Source organism: Electrophorus electricus, chromosome 9 (genome assembly GCF_013358815.1).
Source record: "Electrophorus electricus isolate fEleEle1 chromosome 9, fEleEle1.pri, whole genome shotgun sequence".
In the NCBI taxonomy this organism is placed as follows: domain Eukaryota; kingdom Metazoa; phylum Chordata; class Actinopteri; order Gymnotiformes; family Gymnotidae; genus Electrophorus; species Electrophorus electricus.
In genome coordinates this window covers 11,499,540-11,512,214 of record NC_049543.1, presented here as the reverse complement: position 1 = coordinate 11,512,214, position 12,675 = coordinate 11,499,540, and positions in this window count along the sequence as shown.

Here is a 12,675-nt window from a genome sequence, read left to right as displayed (position 1 = left end):
ATTACTTTGATGATGAATTTTAATGCTGTTTATGGGAAAATGGTCAAGAAGTAACATAACTACATAACTCACATAACTCTCATAACTTTCATAACCACATACTCTCATAACTCACATAACTCTAACTACCACATAACTCACATAACTACCACATAACTACATAACAAGCACATAACTCACATAACCACATAACTCACATAACTCACTTAAATTGATCAGTATGGAAACTACTTAGTAATTGATTGTTCAAATGTAGCAGTCAATTCCTGTCTAATTTAATCTCAATCTTGTGAAGTTGTTTTTTAAAGAATTAGTCTGTATCAAGTGGTAACAATTTTAACATAAAATCGTTATGTTAAACATAAAATCGTGACATGTTCTGAAAAGAAAAGTGAACGTAATTAAAACCTAAACATTCTGAATGTAGCCTGTCCCTAAAATGACTAGTTGTTGTTTTGTGCATGTATAGTATCTGGAAAACTTAAAAATTAATTTTCATGCAACAGACCAGACCATTTATGCCATGATATTTTACCAGATTTACCAGTAATTTCAAATCTACTTTCTGAAGCAGAGAGGATCTTGGTCTGTATAACTAGGAATAATGAGGATGTTGCCATGGCAACTGCTGAATAAACATACTCACCTGTACAAGGCTAGGGTTTGGGTTAATATGCTAAATATACGTGCCTTCCAGTCCTACACCCTGAGAGTTTAGAAGAGCTGGGTGGAACTGGACAAGGGAGACACTGTCCTGAGAAGGTCACACATGGGGTCCAGCCCCTTGGCTCTTATAACTGTTCAAATGATCCAGTTTGGTGATCCAAAGATCTCCCATTGGTCCTATCAAATACTTACAGAGTGTCTGAAACATCTCAAACGCAGTGACTAGAGACTGAGCTCTCTGACCTTTCACAGAAAGATTCTGGAGAAGCTGATGCTGAAGAAATTAATTCTACTGGCTTTGGAGGAGGGCATGAACCATCATGTACACTCACCAGACAGTAGTGTAACATACTCACCAGACAGTAGTAGTGAACACATCACCCTGTTAGAGTGATGGCTGAACCCTAACTGTAATCCTAACACTAACACTAACCCTAACACTAACACTAACCAACTCTAGCCCTAACCCTAACACTAACACTAACCAACTCTAACCCTAACACTAACTCTAACCCTAACCAACCCTAACCCTAACACTAACCAACTCTAACCCTAACACTAACTCTAACCCTAACCAACCCTAACCCTAACACTAACCAACTCTAACCCTAACACTAACTCTAACCCTAACCAACCCTAACCATAACACTAACACTAATCCTTACTCTAACCCTAACCCTAACACTAACTCTAACCTTAACCCTAACACTAACTCTAACCCTAACACTAACACTAACCAACCCTAACCCTAACACTAACTCTAACCAACCCTAACTCTAACCATAACACTAACACTAATCCTTAGTCTAACCCTAACCCTAACACTAACTCTAACCTTAATCCTAACACTAACTCTAAGACTAACACTAACCAACTCTAACCCTAACACTAACTCTAACCCTAACCAACCCTAACCCTAACACTAACACTAACCAATTCTAACCCTAACACTAACTCTAACCCTAACCAACCCTAACCCTAACACTAACCAACTCTAACCCTAACACTAACTCTAACCCTAACCAACCCTAACCCTAACTCTAACCATAACACTAACACTAATCCTTACTCTAACCCTAACCCTAACACTAACCTTAATCCTAACACTAACTCTAACACTAACACTAACCAACTCTAACCCTAACACTAACTCTAACCCTAACCAACCCTAACACTAACCAACTCTAACCCTAACACTAACTCTAACCCTAACCAACCCTAACACTAACACTAACCAACTCTAACCCTAACACTAACTCTAACCCTAACCAACCCTAACCCTAACACTAACACTAACCAACTCTAACCCTAACACTAACTCTAACCCTAACCAACCCTAACCCTAACACTAACTCTAACCCTAACCAACCCTAACCCTAACACTAACACTAACCAACTCTAACCCTAACACTAACTCTAACCCTAACCAACCCTAACCCTAACTCTAACCAACTCTAACCCTAACACTAACTCTAACCCTAACCAACCCTAACCCTAACACTAACTCTAACCCTAACCAACCCTAACCCTAACACTAACACTAACACTAACCAACTCTAACCCTAACACTAACTCTAACCCTAACCAACCCTAACCCTAACACTAACCAACTCTAACCCTAACACTAACTCTAACCCTAACCAACCCTAACCCTAACACTAACCAACTCTAACCCTAACACTAACTCTAACCCTAACCAACCCTAACCATAACACTAACACTAATCCTTACTCTAACCCTAACCCTAACACTAACTCTAACCTTAACCCTAACACTAACTCTAACCCTAACACTAACACTAACCAACCCTAACCCTAACACTAACTCTAACCAACCCTAACTCTAACCATAACACTAACACTAATCCTTAGTCTAACCCTAACCCTAACACTAACTCTAACCTTAATCCTAACACTAACTCTAAGACTAACACTAACCAACTCTAACCCTAACACTAACTCTAACCCTAACCAACCCTAACCCTAACACTAACACTAACCAATTCTAACCCTAACACTAACTCTAACCCTAACCAACCCTAACCCTAACACTAACCAACTCTAACCCTAACACTAACTCTAACCCTAACCAACCCTAACCCTAACTCTAACCATAACACTAACACTAATCCTTACTCTAACCCTAACCCTAACACTAACCTTAATCCTAACACTAACTCTAACACTAACACTAACCAACTCTAACCCTAACACTAACTCTAACCCTAACCAACCCTAACACTAACACTAACCAACTCTAACCCTAACACTAACTCTAACCCTAACCAACCCTAACACTAACACTAACCAACTCTAACCCTAACACTAACTCTAACCCTAACCAACCCTAACCCTAACACTAACACTAACCAACTCTAACCCTAACACTAACTCTAACCCTAACCAACCCTAACCCTAACACTAACTCTAACCCTAACCAACCCTAACCCTAACACTAACACTAACCAACTCTAACCCTAACACTAACTCTAACCCTAACCAACCCTAACCCTAACTCTAACCAACTCTAACCCTAACACTAACTCTAACCCTAACCAACCCTAACCCTAACACTAACTCTAACCCTAACCAACCCTAACCCTAACACTAACACTAACACTAACCAACTCTAACCCTAACACTAACTCTAACCCTAACCAACCCTAACCCTAACACTAACCAACTCTAACCCTAACACTAACTCTAACCCTAACCAACCCTAACCCTAACACTAACCAACTCTAACCCTAACACTAACTCTAACCCTAACCAACCCTAACCATAACACTAACACTAATCCTTACTCTAACCCTAACCCTAACACTAACTCTAACCTTAACCCTAACACTAACTCTAACCCTAACACTAACACTAACCAACCCTAACCCTAACACTAACTCTAACCAACCCTAACTCTAACCATAACACTAACACTAATCCTTAGTCTAACCCTAACCCTAACACTAACTCTAACCTTAATCCTAACACTAACTCTAAGACTAACACTAACCAACTCTAACCCTAACACTAACTCTAACCCTAACCAACCCTAACCCTAACACTAACACTAACCAATTCTAACCCTAACACTAACTCTAACCCTAACCAACCCTAACCCTAACACTAACCAACTCTAACCCTAACACTAACTCTAACCCTAACCAACCCTAACCCTAACTCTAACCATAACACTAACACTAATCCTTACTCTAACCCTAACCCTAACACTAACCTTAATCCTAACACTAACTCTAACACTAACACTAACCAACTCTAACCCTAACACTAACTCTAACCCTAACCAACCCTAACACTAACACTAACCAACTCTAACCCTAACACTAACTCTAACCCTAACCAACCCTAACACTAACACTAACCAACTCTAACCCTAACACTAACTCTAACCCTAACCAACCCTAACCCTAACACTAACACTAACCAACTCTAACCCTAACACTAACTCTAACCCTAACCAACCCTAACACTAACACTAACCAACTCTAACCCTAACACTAACTCTAACCCTAACTCTAACCAACTCTAACCCTAACACTAACTCTAACCCTAACCAACCCTAACCCTAACACTAACTCTAACCCTAACCAACCCTAACCCTAACACTAACACTAACCAACTCTAACCCTAACACTAACTCTAACCCTAACCAACCCTAACCCTAACTCTAACCAACTCTAACCCTAACACTAACTCTAACCCTAACCAACCCTAACCCTAACACTAACTCTAACCCTAACCAACCCTAACCCTAACCCTAACACTAACACTAACCAACTCTAACCCTAACACTAACTCTAACCCTAACCAACCCTAACCCTAACTCTAACCAACTCTAACCCTAACACTAACTCTAACCCTAACCAACCCTAACCCTAACACTAACTCTAACCCTAACCAACCCTAACCCTAACACTAACACTAACACTAACCAACTCTAACCCTAACACTAACTCTAACCCTAACCAACCCTAACCCTAACTCTAACCAACTCTAACCCTAACACTAACTCTAACCCTAACCAACCCTAACCCTAACACTAACCAATTCTAACCCTAACACTAACTCTAACCCTAACCAACCCTAACCCTAACACTAACCAACTCTAACCCTAACACTAACTCTAACCCTAACCAACCCTAACCCTAACTCTAACCATAACACTAACACTAATCCTTACTCTAACCCTAACCCTAACACTAACCTTAATCCTAACACTAACTCTAACACTAACACTAACCAACTCTAACCCTAACACTAACTCTAACCCTAACCAACCCTAACACTAACACTAACCAACTCTAACCCTAACACTAACTCTAACCCTAACCAACCCTAACACTAACACTAACCAACTCTAACCCTAACACTAACTCTAACCCTAACCAACCCTAACCCTAACACTAACACTAACCAACTCTAACCCTAACACTAACTCTAACCCTAACCAACCCTAACACTAACACTAACCAACTCTAACCCTAACACTAACTCTAACCCTAACTCTAACCAACTCTAACCCTAACACTAACTCTAACCCTAACCAACCCTAACCCTAACACTAACTCTAACCCTAACCAACCCTAACCCTAACACTAACACTAACCAACTCTAACCCTAACACTAACTCTAACCCTAACCAACCCTAACCCTAACTCTAACCAACTCTAACCCTAACACTAACTCTAACCCTAACCAACCCTAACCCTAACACTAACTCTAACCCTAACCAACCCTAACCCTAACCCTAACACTAACACTAACCAACTCTAACCCTAACACTAACTCTAACCCTAACCAACCCTAACCCTAACTCTAACCAACTCTAACCCTAACACTAACTCTAACCCTAACCAACCCTAACCCTAACACTAACTCTAACCCTAACCAACCCTAACCCTAACACTAACACTAACACTAACCAACTCTAACCCTAACACTAACTCTAACCCTAACCAACCCTAACCCTAACTCTAACCAACTCTAACCCTAACACTAACTCTAACCCTAACCAACCCTAACCCTAACTCTAACCAACCCTAACACTAACTCTAACCCTAACACTAACACTAACCAACCCTAACCCTAACACTAACTCTAACCCTAACCAACCCTAACTCTAACCATAACACTAACACTAATCCTTAGTCTAACCCTAACCCTAACATTAACTCTAACCTTAATCCTAACACTAACTCTAAGACTAACACTAACCAACTCTAACCCTAACACTAACTCTAACCCTAACCAACCCTAACCCTAACACTAACACTAACCAACTCTAACCCTAACACTAACTCTAACTCTAACCCTAACACTAACACTAACCAACCCTAACCCTAACACTAACTCTAACCCTAACCCTAACACTAACCAACCCTAACCCTAACACTAACTCTAACCTTAATACTAACACTAACTCTAACCCTAACCAACCCTAACCCTAACACTAACACTAACCAACTCTAACCCTAACACTAACTCTAACCCTAACCAACCCTAACCCTAACACTAACACTAACCAACTCTAACCCTAACACTAACCCTAACCAACCTTAACCCTAACACTAACACTAACCAACTCTAACCCTAACACTAACTCTAACCCTAACCAACCCTAACCCTAACTCTAACCATAACACTAACACTAATCCTTACTCTAACCCTAACCCTAACACTAACTCTAACCCTAACACTAACACTAACACTAACCAACCTTAACCCTAACACTAACTCTAACCCTAACACTAACTCTAACCCTAACCAACCCTAACCCTAACACTAACCAACCTTAACCCTAACACTAACTCTAACCCTAACACTAACTCTAATCCTAACCAACCCTAACCCTAACCCTAACACTAATCCTTACTCTAACCCTAACCCTAACACTAACTCTAACCTTAACCCTAACACTAACTCTAACCCTAACCCTAACACTAACCCCAACACTAACACTAAATCGAACCCTAACCCTGTAGTTACTAGAATGATCTAGATATTTATGATTATATTTTAAATGTGTGTTTATTGTTGATTGTACTATTGCACTATCAATCGTTAGATTGCAAAACAGAATGTTTAATAAACTCAACCTATTGGTCTCTTTTTCTCTCCCTTATTACTGCAATAATACCCCTCTATCCCATTCCACACACTCTCTTACTCCTACACAGACACATCCTCCTTCATACACACACTCAAACGCATGCTTGTACTTTTGCAAAATCAACATGCTCTCTGATTCCTACACTCCTACACATGCTCTGGTAATCTTACCATATCTACAAGCTCTCAATCCCACACAGCATAGATGGTCTCTCACTCAGACACATTCTTACAATGTTTACAAGCCTACAAATCCCACACATGCATTCTTACACTGTCTCATTCCTACACACTCTCACACACCCTCCTTCGGTCCTACATTCTCTCACTCGCCCTCCCTCGCTTCTACACACACTCTCAGCTCTTACTCTCGCTCACTAGTAGAGTAGTGCATATGGTGTAACGTAGAGTATACAGTTACTGAAAACCACTCAGTCTAGGTCTAACCCTAACCCTAACCACTCAGTCTAGGTCTAACCCTAACCCTAACCACTCAGTCAAGGTCTAACCCTAAAAACTAAGTCTAGGTTTAATCCTAATCCTAACCACTCATTCTAGGTCTAACCCTAACCCTAACCATAACCACTCAGTCTAGGTCTAACCCTAACCCTAACCACTCAGTCAAGGTCTAACCCTAAAAACTAAGTCTAGGTTTAATCCTAACCCTAACCACTCAGTCTAGGTTTAACCCTAACCACTCAGTCTATGTCTAAGCCTAACCCTAACCACTCAGTCTATGTCTAAAACTAACCCTAATCACTCAGTCTAGGTCTAACCTAACCACTCAGTCTATGTCTAAGCCTAACTCTAACCACTCAGTCTAGAGCTAACCCTAACCCTAACAACTCAGTCAAGGTCTAACCCTAAAAACTCAGTCTAGGTCTAAGCCTAACTCTAACCACTCAGTTTAGGTCTAACCCTAACACTAACCACTCAGTCTAGGTTTAACCCTAACCACTCAGTCTAGGTCTAACCTAACCACTCAGTCTATGTCTAACCCTAACTCTAACCACTCAGTCTAGGGCTAACCCTAACCACTCAGTCTAGGTCTAACCTTTTTAATAAATCTACTTGTCATCTTCTTTATGAAGCAGTTTAAATGGCCTTGTGTATGAAATGTGTTAAATGTCCTTGCTTTGAATAAACCACCACAGTGTTCTATATGACTCTCGCGTAAAACAAATATTCACTGAATGTGTTCTTCAGTATTTATATAAGATGCCATGTGCGTTGGATAGACACTCACTCTGGGGTGAGACTGATGCGTATTTGTGTGAGACGTGTGTGCTGGGCAGATGTGTGTGTTGTGTGTGTTGGACAGACACTCACTCTGTGGTGAGAGTGGTGTGTATTTGTGTAAGACGTTTGTGTTGGACAGACACTCACTCTGGGGTGAGAGTGCTGTATATTTGTGTGAGATGTGTGTGTTGGACAGACACCTACTCTGGGGTGAGAGTGGTGTGTATTTGTGTGACATATGTGTTGGGGAGACACTCACTCTGGGGTGAGAGTGGTGTGTATTTGTGTAAGATGTGTGTGTTGGACAAACGCTCACTTTGGGGTGAAAGTGTGAATTTGTGTGACGTGTGTGTTGGGAAGACACTCTGGGGTAAGAGTGGTGTGTATTTGTGTGAGATGTGTGTGTTGGGCACATACTCTGAGTGAAGGGGTGGTATGCATTTGTGTGAGATGTGTGTGTTGGGTACACACTCACTCTCAGGTGAAAGTGGTGTGTATTTGTGTAAGATGTGTGTGTTGGGCACATACTCACTCTGGGGTGAGAGTGGTGTGTATTTGTGTAAGATGTGTGTATTGGACAGACACTCACTCTGGGGTAAGAGTGGTGTGTATTTGTGTGAGGTGTGTTTTGGGCACACACTCTGGGGTGAGAGTGTTGGGTATTTGTGTAAGATGTGTGTGTTGGACAGACAGTCATGCTGGGGTGAGAGTGGTGTGTATTTGTGTGAGATGTTTGTTGGGCACACACTCACTCTGGGGTGAGAGTGGTGTGTATTTGTGTGAGATATGTGAGATGTGTGTGTTGGACAGACACTCACTTTGGGGTAAGAGTGGTGTGTATTTGTGTGAGATGTGTGTGTTGGGCACACACTCACTCTGGGGTGAGAGTGGTGTGTATTTGTGTGAGATATGTGAGATGTGTGTGTTGGACAGACACTCACTTTGGGGTAAGAGTGGTGTGTATTTGTGTGAGATGTGTGTGTTGGGCACACACTCTGGGTGAGAGTGGTATGCATTTGTGTGAGATGTGTGTGTTGGGCACACACTCTGGGGTGAGAGCGGTGTGTATTTGTGTGAGGTGTGTGTGTTGGACAGACAGTCATGCTGAGGTGAGAGTGGTGTGTATTTGTTTGATGTATGTGTTGGGGAGACACTCACTCTGGGGTGAGAGTGGTGTGTATTTGTGTGAGATTGTGTGTTGGGCACAATCTCACTCTGTGGTGAGAGTGGTGTGTATTTGTGTGAGATGTGTGAGATGTGTGTGTTGGACAGACACTCACTTTGGGGTAAGAGTGGTGTGTATTTGAGTGAGATGTGTGTGTTGGGCACACACTCCGGGGTGAGATTTGTGTGTATTTGTGTGAGGTGTGTGTGTTGGGCACACACCCACTCTGGAGTGAGAGTGGTGTATATTTGTGTGCGATGTGTGTGTTGGGGAGACACTTACTCTGGGGTCAGAGTGGTGTGTATTTGTATGAGATGTGTGTGTTGGACAGACACTCACTCTGGGGTGAGAGTGGTGTGTATTTGTGTGATGTATGTGTTGGGGAGGCACTCACTCTGGGGTGAGAGTGGTCTGTATTTGTGTGAGATGTGTGAGATGTGTGTGTTGGACAGACACTCACTTTGGGGTGAAAGTGGTGTGAATTTGTGTGACGTGTGTGTTGGGAAGACACTCTGGGGTGAGAGTGGTGTGTATTTGTGTGAGATGCGTGTGTTGGGCACATACTCTGGGGTGAGAGTGATGTGTATTTGTGTGAGATGTGTGTGTTTGGGAGATACTCACTCTGGGGTGAGAGTGGTGTGTATTTGTGTAAGATGTGTGTATTGGACAGACACTCACTCTGGGGTACTATTGGTGTGTATTTGTGTGAGGTGTGTGTGTTGGGCACACACCCACTCTGGATTGAGAGTGGTGTATATTTGTGTGCGATGTGTGTGTTGGGGAGACACTCACTCTGGGGTCAGAGTGGTGTGTATTTGTATGAGATGTGTGTGTTGGACAGACACTCACTCTGGGGTGAGAGTGGTGTGTATTTGTGTGACGTATGTGTTGGGGAGACACTCACTCTGGGGTGAGAGTGGTCTGTATTTGTGTGAGATGTGTGTGTTGGACAGACACTCACTTTGGGGTGAAAGTGGTGTGAATTTGTGTGACGTGTGTGTTGGGAAGACACTCTGGGGTGAGAGTGGTGTGTATTTGTGTGAGATGCGTGTGTTGGGCACATACTCTGGGGTGAGAGTGATGTGTATTTGTGTGAGATGTGTGTGTTTGGGAGATACTCACTCTGGGGTGAGAGTGGTGTGTATTTGTGTGAGGTGTATGTTTGGCATACACTCACTCTGGGGTGAGAGTGGTGTGTATTTATGTGAGATGTGTGTGTTGGGGAGACACTCACTCTGGGGTAAGATTGGTGTGTATTTGTGTGAGGTGTGTGTGTTGGGCACACACCCACTCTGGAGTGAGAGTGGTATGTATTTGTGTGAGATGTGTGTGTTGGGGAGACACTCACTCTGGGGTGAAAGTGGTGTGTATTTGTGTGAGATGTGTGTGTTGGGCACATACTCTGGGTGAGAGTGGTATGCATTTGTGTGAGATGTGTGTGTTGGGCACACACTCACTCTGGGATGAAAGTGGTGTATATTTGTGTAAGATGTGTGTGTTGGACACACTCTGGGGAAAGAGTGGTGTGTATTTGTGTAAGATGTGTGTGTTGGGCACACACTCACTCTGGGGTGAGAGTGATCTGCTATGCACTGCTAGGACAATCATCATCTAAGTGAGAACCTCCAGAGGGGTTTTAATAGAGACATTTTCCTTACAAGCAGAGGCACTAAGTGTAGTTTCATGCTCAGCTGCAAAGCAAATTAGGTTTATCTTGGGCTTCCCTGACAGTTCAACACCTTCTCCAGCCATAAGAAGAAACAGCGGCGAGGAAACATTCATAATGCTTTACACTGTGTGTTTTTTGTTCGGGCCAGCAGACACGGTAAAAGCTTTTAGCCTTTATGTCACATTTCCACTCTGCTGGTTGTTTGTGTGTGTGTGTGTTTCCACTATGCTGGAAGTGTGTGTGTGCGCCCGTTTCCACTCTGCTGGGAGTGTGTGTGTGTGTGTGTGTGTGTGTGTGTGCATTTCCACTCTGCTGGGAGTGTGTGTGTGTGTGTGTGTTTCCACTCTGCTGGGAGTGTGTGTGTGCGCATTTCCACTCTGCTAGGAGTGTGTGTGTGTGTGTTTCCACTCTGCTGGGAGTGTGTGTGTGTGTGCGCATTTCCACTCTGCTGGGAGTGTGTGTGTGTGCGTGCATTTCCACTCTGCTGGGAGTGTGTGTGTGTGTGTTTCCACTCTGCTGGGAGTGTGTGTGTGTGTGTGTTTCCACTCTGCTGGGAGTGTGTGTGTGTGTGTGTTTCCACTCTGCTGGGAGTGTGTGTGTGTGTGTGTGTGTGTGTGTGTGTTTCCACTCTGCTGGGAGTGTGTGTGTGTGTGTTTCCACTCTGCTGGGAGTGTGTGTGTGTGTGTGTGTGTGTGTGTGTGTGTGCATTTCCACTCTGCTGGGAGTGTGTGTGTGTGTGTGTTTCCACTCTGCTGGGAGTGTGTGTGTGTGTTTCCACTCTGCTGGGAGTGTGTGTGTGTGTGTGTGTGTGTGTGTGTTTCCACTCTGCTGGGAGTGTGTGTGTGTTTCCACTCTGCTGGGAGTGTGTGTGTGTGTGTGTTTCCACTCTGCTGGGAGTGTGTGTGTGTGCGCATTTCCACTCTGCTGGGAGTGTGTGTGTGTGTGAGTGTGTGTGTGTGTTTCCACTCTGCTGGGAGTGTGTGTGTGTGTGTGTGTGTGTGTGTGTGTGTTTCCACTCTGCTGGGAGTGTGTGTGTGTGTGTGTGTGTGTGTGTGTGTGTGTTTCCACTCTGCTGGGAGTGTGTGTGTGTGTGTGTGTGTTTCCACTCTGCTGGGAGTGTGTGTGTGTGTGTGTGTTTCCACTCTGCTGGGAGTGTGTGTGTGTGTGTTTCCACTCTGCTGGGAGTGTGTGTGTGTGTGTGTGTGTCCACTCTGCTGGGAGTGTGTGTGTGTGTGTGTGTCCACTCTGCTGGGAGTGTGTGTGTGTGTGTCCACTCTGCTGGGAGTGTGTGTGAGCGTGTGTGTGTCCACTCTGCTGGGAGTGTGTGTGTGTGTGTGTCCACTCTGCTGGGAGTGTGTGTGAGCGTGTGTGTGTCCACTCTGCTGGGAGTGTGTGTGAGCGTGTGTGTGTCCACTCTGCTGGGAGTGTGTGTGTGTGTGTGTCCACTCTGCTGGGAGTGTGTGTGTGTGTGTGTGTGTTTCCACTCTGCTGGGAGTGTGTGTGTGTGTGTGTGTGTGTGTGTGTGTGTGTTTCCACTCTGCTGGGAGTGTGTGTGTGTGTGTGTGTTTCCACTCTGCTGGGAGTGTGTGTGTGTGTGTGTGTGTTTCCACTCTGCTGGGAGTGTGTGTGTGTGTGTGTGTTTCCACTCTGCTGGGAGTGTGTGTGTGTGTGTTTCCACTCTGCTGGGAGTGTGTGTGTGTGTGTGTGTGTGTCCACTCTGCTGGGAGTGTGTGTGTGTGTGTGTGTGTGTCCACTCTGCTGGGAGTGTGTGTGTGTGTGTGTGTCCACTCTGCTGGGAGTGTGTGTGTGTG